The sequence below is a fragment of the Medicago truncatula genome, chromosome 2 (genome assembly GCF_003473485.1).
Source record: "Medicago truncatula cultivar Jemalong A17 chromosome 2, MtrunA17r5.0-ANR, whole genome shotgun sequence".
NCBI lineage: Eukaryota > Viridiplantae > Streptophyta > Magnoliopsida > Fabales > Fabaceae > Medicago > Medicago truncatula.
Genome location: NC_053043.1, coordinates 47,475,813 through 47,485,597, shown reverse-complemented (window position 1 = coordinate 47,485,597; position 9,785 = coordinate 47,475,813). Strand labels below are relative to the sequence as shown.

The window sequence follows — 9,785 nt, the reverse complement described above, 5'->3', positions numbered from 1 at the left end:
GGTGCTAGCTTGTGTGCAGTTCGGTTGAAGGTTGATCCTTGGAAGGTTCGGATGTATGGTGTTGACGCAATGGTATGCTTGTGGTTATGTCTTAGGTATATGCTTGCGTCATTACTTTTGGTTTGGTTCTTGCTTTAGGGGTGGTTTTTAAAGGGGTTTTTATTCGAGCCGGAGTTTGTGTGGCAACCGATTTCCCCTTTGTATTTTTCCACCCGAGCTTATTAGTGCATCTTTCACGGGCTTGTTGGTTAATAAAACTTGCCGATTAAAAAAAAAAAAAAAACTCGCACTGTTCCACCCGACCGTTAAGGGACCAAAATAAATCAAATTTTGCCCCTTTGTATTTTTCCACCCGACCGTTGACGTTTTTATGTGTTTATATCCACGGAAGCAAATGTTTATTTTATATGAAAAACACTCTTAAATATTTGCACTCCTCGTTGGAGATTTTATGTGCTTATATCTATTGAAGGAAATTTTTATGTATTCATATGAAGAAGTCGATTTGATAAAATTTTAAAAACTCATGTTTATTTTCAAAATATCAACATTAATGTACTTTTGTAAAAAAAACATTAATGTAGTGTTATATTAAATATTTTAAATTTTATATGCAAAACAATGTTAAATATGTTCATCGCATTATTATTATTTAGTTTGTTATTATTTTAATTATTTAGAATTTAATTGTTTATTTGATGTGGTTGAATTGAAGGGTTAGTTGATTTTTGGCTAAATTGCATTTTTGGTCCCTTAACTATTTAGGTAGTATCACTTTGGTCCCGTAATTAAAATTTGATTTATTTTGGTCCCTTAACTTCTCTTTGTTACACATTTTGGTCATTTTCGTTAGTTTTAATTCAAAAACGTTAGGTTTTCTTCATCTTCTTATCATCCTTTTCATCTTCATATCATCTCCATCAATCTTCAACAACAATAATCCCAGAAAAATTCTAGAAGAAAATGAAGAAAACCTAACGTTTTTGAATTAAAACTAACGGAAAGGACCAAAATCTGTAACAGAGAGAAGTTAAGGGACCAAAATAAATCGAATTTTAATTAAGGGACCAAAGCGATACTACCTAAATAGTTAAGGACCAAAAATACAATTTAGCCTTGATTTTTATTAGAAATTGTAGAGTAAAGGGGTATTTTGGTAATTAGGAGTGGAGGGTATTTTTGTGAAGTTAGTAGAAACTTTGAGGAATTAAAAGAATAGAGGTGTATGAGTACAAGAGAGTTTTAAGTGAAGTAATTGTGTAGTGTTTTCTTTATGAAGAGGAATAGGGACCAAGTCCAATAAGAATTAAGTGAATCAAACCCAAAACAAGTTGATATAAATAAGTGGTAGTCTTTAAGATTTAGGTGGTAGTCTTTAAGATTTAGGGTTAGAAAATCATTTGTCAAGTTTTGAGAAAGAGGCAAGCAATAAGCTAGAGAGAAGAAAAAGGGGATCTAGAGAGAGAAATGAGGAAAGCTCAAGAATCAAAGGGAAGAGGGAGATTCAAGCTTGTAGCAAGCTAGCTTTGAAAATTAAGAGGCACATTGGTTAGATTAATTTCACCACATGGGATTTATGAGCAATTGTGCGGCTGTGGATTGTATGATTTCTTTCACTTTCATGGATTTTGTGATGAAGTAATGTCAATTTCGTGCTCTAGTTGTTGTGGTTATTTTATGTATGTTAAAAGTTGTGAAACCATGTTGTTGTTGTGTCAAAATGCATGTTTGAGTAGGTTGAGTTGGTGTTTTTGAGTTTTAAGCTAAAATGAATGAAATTCATGAAATTTGATGATGAAGTGATGTTAATTTCGTGTTCTATCTTCTTGTTATGACTCCGGGTATGTGAATGTTTATGTTCTCATGATTTTAATGTGATAAGTTCATGGTTTAATTGTGATTACGTGGTGTTCTTGAGTTTTTTTGAAAAAGTGAGTGGAAATCATGAATTTGGATATATAATTGATATTTTGGAATGTGTTAAGTGCTTATTTAAAGTATATTAACTATGAGTGATGTTTATACAACGATTTTAGGATGAATAAGATCAAAAATGAGATTTTTGGGGAGTTTTGGAGGTGTTCCCGAGCAGGAAAATCCATTTTCTAGGTGACCAAAAAACAAGGCTTCGTTGAGCCACCTATGTAGCTCGCTTAGCCACCAGTACAGTAACAACATCCGATGTTCTGCGAGTTTCGATCCTTTGGGGGTGTTTCCGTACATCCATGGGCATCACTTTAGTGATGATTTGTTGTTGTTTTAATGCTTAATCGATATAAGGTCAATGCTTGCTTTGAATTGAATTGTTTTATGCAATTTTGAGACGAAATGAAATTTAATTTGAAACTTGAAAAATGAGTTAGAATGAGCTATTGTTTTCAAAATGAATAAAAGTTGTGATGCTTGAACTGATGTGATGTTGGACATAGGTATAACATGTAGGAATGATGAGTATGTATGTGAGCATGAAACTTAGCATATGTGAATATTAGAAATACATGGAAGTAGTAAATTGATGAAATATGGAACGATGACTTGTAAATGGTTATGTTATGATGAGTATTTAATGATGAGAAAGTGAGGAGTAATAATAATTGGATTAGTTAATGATATGTGAATGAAGTATTGTCTAACTAAGTGTAAATTGTGAATTGTTAAAGATGCGAAATGATGTGATTAAATGAAGATGTGTTGTTTATTGAGGTGATGAATAAAGATGATGATTATATGTTATGAAATGACTAATAAAGTATATTTGGTGATGTAGAATGATGTGTTATGAATATAGAATGATGATGAATGTGATTATTAGAAAATGGGAATACATATTGATATGTTTGACATGATGATGTGAACTATATAATGGTGAAACCAAATGATGAGATGTTGAAATGATGATGATAATGATGAATATATGATGACGTGATATGATGAATATATGACGATGAGATATGTTGATGTAATGACGTTAAAATGATAATGATGAATAGTGACAGTGAATATATGATATGATGATGTTGTTGATTTAATTTGTCGAGTTGTATGAATTAATGCATTGTTGAGTCGGAATGAGATGTTCATGCATTCATGGGCAGTCCAAGTGACGGTTGGATCCCTCAGAAACATACCTTTGATATCCAAAGTGACAGTGAGATCACTCAGAAACATACATCTGATATCCAAAAACGGTACCACATGCATGTAGAAGTTAGGAACATTGCATACATGTGAGTCTATGTGGAAGATGTGTACTTGACTATATGAGTCTATGTGGAAGTTGTATACTTGACTATGTGAATCTATGTGAAAGATGCGTACTTGATTATCTGTATCTGTGTGGAAAATGTGTGATTTGTCGATGGTGATGAAGTGAATCCTTTTTAAAGCCTTGTGATGATGATTTGAGATTCTTTGTATCTATTTATATAATTTTATGAGAATACATGTGAATATGGTATTGCTTAAGATGAATATGTGTATATGATGTTGTGATCCTAATACTATACATGTGTATGTATTTCCTCTAAGTTAAATTTATATCTTACCTTACGTGTGGAAAATGGTCGCCTACATTCTTGTGATGTAGACTTATAGGTCGAGAACGCATAGTCGACGTGAGTTTTCCGATGATGGTTTGGTGCCTACTCGTCTTTTATCGCTTTGATTTTGGAGTCTTATCTATTGGTGCTCTCGTTAGGATTTGTTGGAATTTTATTTATGTTATTGAATTATGTTTGAGGAACTTTGAGTTTATTTTGATGATGCACCTTGAGATTTGATATTTGACCCCATATTGTTGAGATTTTATTTTCCGCTTCGGTGCATTCCCTCCGTCTCAAAATATAAGTAAAAATTAGTCAACGAAAGTTAATGTATTTGATTCAAAGTTTATACCAAATACATCAACTTGTGTTCACTCATTTTTGCTTACATTTTGGAACGTAAGGAGTATTATTTACATGATGAACTATGTTTGGATTGAATTAACAAAGAGTAACAACACCTTGAAATATTTGATATATGTTGCATTTTTTAATTAAATATTATATGTGGGGTTCAAGGGTGTTACAATATCTGCAGAAAAATAATTATTGAACAATATAAGAAAGTCGATATGATAAAATTTTGAAAAGTCATGACTATTTTTAAAATATCAACCTTTGATTTTTTTTCAAAAAAAATATGTCAACGTATTGGAGCTTTCCTAGCTCCCATTTTGACCTCAAAACTCACGAAACTCGTCTCTAATCATCACCCTAAGGTCTCCCTAACACTCCAACACTAATTCCCTCTTAACCTATCCAATTAAACATCCTTTTTATGGTTAAATTTCCAATTCGTTCGTCCTAGGTTTGGTTCCTTTAATTCTAATAATGTAGCAACAATATAAACCCTTGTTAAATCTCTTTATCATCATTCTTTCATCATAATTTTCATCTCTGATTTCTCACCATGATTCTCATCATTATTTACTCGCCATATTTTCTATCATAACAACACCAAAATCACAGAAATCATAACTACAATTCAACTTACATTTATAACAACATCAAATTCACAGATTCATAACTACAGTCAACTTACAGTTATAACAACATCAAATTCACATATTCATAATGATGAGATAAAACCGCAAGTGCACGGTCTTATCGAAGTAGTAAAATAAGAGTATCGTTCCGACAGGGAGTTATGAATTCAATTATCTTTTAACAATGATTAGAATTAAAGTATAGGAAGTAGAAAGTTGTATTTTTATATATTTAAAAGAAAATAATAATAAAAGATAAAAGCCTTGGGATTATTGGTTCATCCTAACGACAAGTCCTTCTCAAACCAAACTATTAAACTTATAACTTTATGTTAGACCTAATTTCTCAAGACAATTTCTCTTTTGTTCCTCTAGCAACCAAGCCTATTTCGCTGACTTGATTACTATTAGATTTTGGTTCCTCTAACAACCAAGCCTATTTCGCTGACTTGATCATTATTAGTTCCCTTGAAGATCGAAACTATATGTCTCAAAGATTGTAAAGACTATTTCGCTGCCTTTACAATCTCTGTCTAAATTCACTTGTTCGAATATCAAAGCTCCACTTTCGTTTTATGAATTGATATTTGAGATGATGGATAAACAATTATTAAACCCTCCACTTTCGTTTCCACAGTTTGATAATGGTTGATCCATGTTAAAGCGGTGAATTTAGATAAGGAATTAGGGTTACATAAGATTAAGGTTTAAAGCTTGGTTTGATTAGGATTATGTCATTAGACTTATCCAATAATCCCAAGACAAGAGAAGTCTACTCACTGACGTTCATCGTAGACAAGGAGAAGAAGAGAGAAAGCATAAAGATAAATAACAAGAAAGTAAAATGAACTTTTATTAGAAAGACAATTGTCACATATTGTATTCCAAGAAAAGATGAATAATTGTGATGGCTAGCTACTCTATTTATAGCACACATTTGACTTAAAATCTAAGCAAGTATATTCTAAGAATATTCCACGAGAGATTGCGCGCTAAAATAGAATAGCTCAGAATCCAAGCAAAATCAGCAAAAGGTGTTCTGGAGGGTGGCACGGCCGTGCCAAGGCTAGCACGGGCCGTGCCAGGCTTCTGACTTGTGGGAGACGTATTTTGTCTCTCAATCTTCATATTTTCGTGTCCAATCGGCTCCAAATCCCTTTCTTTTGCTCCAAGATTCAATCCATCCAATATTCTTTCCTGAAATATAATAAATTGCAATTTAAAGTAAACTATCCTAAAAAGGAAATAATACTAATATAAAATTATATAAAATCTAAATAAAACTAAACTAAAAAGCATATTAAAATAGTATATAAATGACTCATCAAACTCCCCCACACTTGAATCTTTGCTTGTCCTCAAGTAAAAGGCATAAACATAGTAGCACTAACAGTTATATCAAATGACAATTTCAATTAAAGCACATGTCTCCTCAAGGGCTTAAATCCCAAATGTACACTAATCACAAACTCAAGCATTTCTTGTAATTTTTATTCAACCCAACGATCAAATTTCAAGTGAGTGTGTGTGTGAAGTCCAACCCTTTTCTTGCTCCTGTATAAGATAGGCATTATGAGGAAACATGGTCTAATCCTAGCACTAAACCAACCAAGAAAGATTCCTTCTATAATTCATATAAGAGAGATGGGAGTATTTGAGGATCTTTGTTCTTTGCCATTTGCACATTTTAAGTTCTTTATTTAAGGAACAACATCTTCACGTAGGAGGTCGGAGGGCCTACCCCCTTCCTCAATCTAGATCCAATGGTATCCCTTAAAACATCATCTTCACGTAGGAAGTCGGAGGGCCTACCTCCTTCCCCAATCTAGATTCAATGATGCTTTTTAAAGTTTTTTCTTAAGATATCAATCATCTTCACGTAGGAAGTCGGATGGCCTACCTCCTTCCCCAATCTAGATTCAATGATGAGATCTTTGGAATTTATTTGGCTTTTGGCTTTTTATGAACTCCCTTATACTAACTTATACTACTGGCACTTTGAGAATCTTTAAAGGTTAATGCACCACTAAGATTAAAACGTGTTTCCTTAAAATACCTATTCATACATTTACTTAAGGGAAGCAACTTTTGTGTTTTTCTCATTGGAGAATTTTATTCACTTTAAAACAAGATGTGGGTATATCAAGAAGACTTAGAACACAAGAGTTTGCTTTCATGTACAAGAATCAACAAAATAAGAGGAGACAATGAAAATTTTTGTGTCATGATATTTTCAATAAAAATTAGCTACTTAACCATGCCTTTTACAATAAAACAAAACAAAAGAATAAAGTTCAAGGGAGTTTGGAAACACTACGACTAAAGACACTTTATTAGGCTCCCCCCACACTTAGGAGAAGCATTGTCCTCAATGATTCAAAATAAGAAAAAGAAGAAGAAGAAGAAGAAGAAGAAGAAGAAGAAGAAGAAGAAGAAAAGTAGAGAAGAGTAGAGGAAGAGGAGAGCTCACAATTTTATGGAAATCCACAAGGTGGACCTTGGAGGTGAAGGTGTTGCATCATGATCGGAACATTTGATTGTGTTATTCATTTATTTGATTGCCCCTTAGGACATCGTTTCTTATCCCGACCATTTCAACACCTTGTTTTTGTTGCTCGGTGTATATTATTTGAACTTTGGTTTGCATCCATGCCCACCGTTTATCATTATAGTTTCCACCGGCTTTTTGTTCATGGTGTTGTGCACCTACCTCCTCTTCATCACCACCATCATCATCACCATCATCTTGTACCTGTGGGTTAGTACCAACATAAAGCAAATTTTCCACCACCTCCGGATTAGTAATGTCCGAATTAGGTAGAATAATCAAACAATTAGTTCTAATAATCCTCCATTCATATTGGTAATTGTGAGTATGGTCATGGGTTCTAAGGAAAGACAAAGTAGTGAGAGTATATAAGTTTGGATAATAATTTTCATCTATCCTCTTGATCCCTTGATTCACACTCACCCTAAACCTCTTAGCAATAAAAGTGATGATTCCACCTACCATTATATCACCCTTATCATCCGGTTTCTTTTTATTAATTGAAACAAGATAATCAAGCAAAAAAAATAGCAAATGTTAACATGGTGGTTATAAAGCATGTCCGACAACATAAATAGCTCATCATTCCTACCTCTTTTCTACTCCATATGGTGCAAGCAATAACCGTGTGAAGGTACCTAAGCACAGGGTTGGGAATTTATTCAACAGCCTAATCACATGTTCATCTATTTCTAGTCTATCCATAGCATTAACATCAAGGTACCTGCAAGGAGAGATAGTTCTAGAGATTAGAGATTTATACCTATTGCTTTGCTCGGAATCCTTGAATTGGATCCCATGATTCGGGTTGTTGATTGCTTCTTGCTTGCACCACTTTTGGAGGCTTCAATCTTCTCACCTTCCCTTTTTGATGCCATTGACCTTAGATTGGTTTGGTTGTGGGTGGATGAATGTATTATAGATGTTATTTGATTTGGATACGGGAAGAAAAAATAAAATAAAAAATAATTTTTATTTTTTTTATTTTTTTATTTTTTGTGCTGATGGGTTGGCACGGCCCGTGCTAACTTTCTGGAAAAAGAGGGAAGATTTTTTTTTTTTTTTTTTTTGGGTGAGTTTCTGGTCAATGGCTTCATATCTTTTTCACTTTTTCGCATCATATTTGGACAAATACCTACAAAACAAATTAAAACAACAAAGCAAACAAAATAAAAGCAATAAAACTCATGGGTTGCCTCCCACGAAGCGCTCTTTTAGAGTCATTAGCTTGACGATTAGAAGGTTTCTCTACCCAATACCCAATCTTTCCCAAAGGGATAGTGGCATCAACCTGAGATTCTCTCCCAAATCACACATAGTTTTTTCAATGGTTTCACTCTCAATCACACAAGGGGTGGAAAAACTCTCAATCACTATGAGGTTAGGCTTAACAAGCCTTTGTGGGACATGGATTTTGAGTTTATAAGGTGGTGAAACGATTGGCTTATCACTCTCTCCTATGACTTTCTCACCTTGTTGCTTTTCACTCTCTATCTCACCCTCAATTGTCTTAGTTTTCATAATGGGGTCCTCTAACTGCTTACCATCCCTAAGTTGAATAGCATTTATAAGGCCTTTGGGGTTGGCTTCAGTTTGACTTTGAAAGACATCGGGGGTTTGAGAGGAAGTAGCTACTTTTTGGGCTACTTGAGAGATTTGAGTTTCTAGCATTCTAGTGTGAGTAGCAATGGAGTCCACTTTAGATGTAAGCTTAACAAAAGAGTCATTCAAAGATCCAGTTTGATTTTTAAGTTCTTGAAATTGCTTGGATTGCTCCATAGCATGTTTTTCTAGTAAAATTTCCAAGCTGGATTTCTGAGAGACTCTTTCGTTGTTTGCACAAATGGGTGGTGTTGTTTGTTGTCCAAAGGTATAAAACTTTTGCTCGGGACTTTTAGCAACACTACCTAGTTGGCATTCAACATCAGTATGGTCGAGTATTCCACAAAATTCACAAGGTGGTGAAACAAGAGCAGGTGTGATGACACTTAGAGATAATTTATCAAATTTTTGAAGAAGTGTGTCCACCTTAGCAGATAGATGATCAAGGGTAGAATCCTGGCACATACCTTCCTCTTTTTTAGAGGGTGGAGGAGTACCTTCAGTGATAACTCTCTCACTTGTCCACTGATAGTGGTTGTATGCCATGTTCTCGATCAAATCATAGGCTCCTGTGTAAGTTTTATTCATCAAAGCTCCACCTGCAGTTGCATCAACATTCATTTTTGTGGAAAACAAAAGACCATTATAAAAAGTGTGGATAAGAAGCCAATTCTCAAAACCATGATGGGGGCAAAGCCTAAGCATTTCTTTGAAACGCTCCCACGCATTGTAAAGAGATTCACCATCTTTTTGAGTGAATTGTGTGATTTGACTCCTTAATTGAGCAGTTTTACTATGGGGAAAGAATTGGGAAAGAAATGCCTTCCTCATTTGGTTCCATGAAGTGATAGAACCAATTTGTAATGAATGAAATCAAGCACTATCTCTATCCCTCAAAGAGAAAGGAAAGAGGTGCAGCCTTACGGCCTCTTGGTTTGCCTTCAAAGTTCCACTGAGTCTTAAAAAAGTTGAAACATGAAAATTCGGATCCTCAGTGGGTGATCCGAAAAATTGATTTTGCTGCACCAGGTAAATAAGTGCAGGCTTTATTTCAAATTTAATATCCTCAACCGTTGGGTACACAATAGCATCGTACGGCTCATCTGA

The 9,785-nt window shown here is 34.2% G+C and overlaps 1 non-coding gene across 1 annotated transcript; it reads left to right on the top strand.

Annotated features, from left to right (window-relative positions):
• Nucleotides 1-9,354: 9,354 nt before the first annotated feature.
• LOC120578794 (small nucleolar RNA R71) lies at nt 9,355-9,461 on the top strand. Its single transcript, XR_005644605.1, has one exon. It is a non-coding gene; the product is annotated as a small nucleolar RNA R71 (small nucleolar RNA).
• Nucleotides 9,462-9,785: the final 324 nt, after the last annotated feature.